Source organism: Camelina sativa, chromosome 16, assembly GCF_030686135.1.
Source record: "Camelina sativa cultivar CO46 ecotype springtype chromosome 16, ASM3068613v1".
In the NCBI taxonomy this organism is placed as follows: Eukaryota; Viridiplantae; Streptophyta; class Magnoliopsida; order Brassicales; family Brassicaceae; genus Camelina; species Camelina sativa.
In genome coordinates this window covers 14,410,631-14,412,629 of record NC_141895.1, presented here as the reverse complement: position 1 = coordinate 14,412,629, position 1,999 = coordinate 14,410,631, and the positions used below count along the sequence as shown (strand labels likewise).

Here is a 1,999-nt window from a genome sequence, read left to right as displayed (position 1 = left end):
TTTCATTACAATATATATATACCTAAGAGTTAATTTTTTATGGATAATAATAACTTAAACATCAATTTTGTTTACTCACCAGACAAAAAAAAAAAACTTTTTATAAAGCCAATTATATTTTTTAAGACAAAAAAGACAATCCACATAAAAGCCATTAATGGTTTGACAAAAAAAAGAGAGTCATTAATGCTATAAAATCTGAATAGAAAATGAGAAAATAATACTCAGCAATTTCGGTGCAATATTTTACATTTAGATTCAATGTATTCAATTTTCATTTATGGAAATGACTTATTTTTGGTTATATATTTTAGTATTTCTTGAAAAGTTAAAAAGGCAAGGAGCCTAAATGAGATTCGAAATCTTTTTAGGTCTTTATTTAAATGTATATATATGTGACTCACACAACACAACACAACACACACAACACAAACAACCAAAGTAGCCGAAACAACCAGATTTGAGAGAAATGGTAGTAGATTGGTCTAATTTACCGGAGGAGCTCCTCAACTCTATCGCCGTTCGATTGTTCTCCGTTGTCGAACTCAAACGCTTCCGTAGCATCTGCACATCTTGGCGGTGCTCCATTGTGGACATTAACAACAACCCTTTCCCGGGCCGCCCTATCATCCCCTTAGATCCCATCGAACCTAGAGAAACCCTACTAAATGAACAAAAAACGATGAAAACATATATATTTTCGAACAAAAAAATTAGCTAAAGCGTTATAAAACCAAATCGCATGCGAGAAATGATGAGAATACTTATCTGAGATGTCCGGTTAGGTTAAAATCAAAGAATCGGTACGCATTCAGTTAGGTTCAGTTATCGGTTTGGTAGGCTAAATTATCGATGAAATTAAGATAATTTAATATAACGGTTGATGGCATAACAAAGTCAACCACCAATAGTCTACAAATAAGTCTACTTAAGCAAACCCTAAATCAAATAAATTTAGCTTAATCAACCGTTCCATGTTTAATTTGACTCGTTAATATGTAAATTTATTTTATTTCAATGTAGGAAGTCTACGTGGTTATTATTTTTATAATTTTTTAAATTAAATTTAAACATAATTAAAGAGTAGACGTCTTTTTATGTCTTCTAATTGACGTCAATTTGTATGTGATAATAGGTTTGCTTCAGCGACGAGTTCAAGATATATGTGGCAGAAATCAAGAAACCGGTAATATACATGCATGGAAATAAAGAGTTTTCTTATAGGGTTGGCTTCATGAAGAAGAAAATCTGGTTTCTTCCTCTCCGTATAACAAAGCAAGATCGATGACATTCTACAACTGATTTATGTTGTAGACATCGGGAGACAGTTCTGAAAATCACTTCGATTATATGACTCTTCTCGAGCAAACGGTTTGGTCTGGAATAAAAAGGATGTTCGGCCCGATCAGGGGAAGTGGGTAGAAACCAGGCCAAATCGACGGGAGCGCAACAATCACCTCAGAGTTCGTGGAAGAAGTCAAGATTCCGTTAGCTGTCATTAATAAATAATATGCGAGATTGATGGAACAGATCGGTTCTTCATTGAAAGCTCTTAGTAGAAATCTTAAGAAGCATATTTTTGTAGGGACGGATCAATTTTCTGGCAATAATATCTAGACCATTTGCGTATTTTACTCAAGAACAATCTCTCAATATAACAAATCAGTTTGGAACTTGAATGGTGATTAACTCCTCCGCTCCCGGAATCACTCAGATCAGAGTGGTACACCTCCGATCTCACAGGATATTATTGTGCCCTTATTTTATTTTTAATTCATGTGTTCCAAACATAGAAAGTCACATGTCAACCGCTATACCAAAAGAAAAGAGTTCGACATCAAGGTGGTCCGGCTCGCAAGTTGTCAGGTTCGCGGAGTTGTGAAAGAGTTCGAGAAAGTCGCAGACCTCCGGAGAACTCAGAAGAATCAAAGTGGATGAGGATGACAAAGGGAACTCGAAGATGGGTTTCCAAAGTGAAGGCTCATACGAGGACCAAGTC

General features: G+C 35.4%; 1 long non-coding RNA gene across 1 annotated transcript; it reads left to right on the top strand.

The window, feature by feature from the left end:
* The first annotated feature begins 417 nt into the window (after window positions 1-417).
* Window positions 418-1,629, top strand: LOC147925505 (uncharacterized). The gene is made up of 2 exons (XR_015585119.1): window positions 418-803; window positions 1,136-1,629. It is a non-coding gene; the product is annotated as an uncharacterized LOC147925505 (long non-coding RNA).
* Window positions 1,630-1,999: the final 370 nt, after the last annotated feature.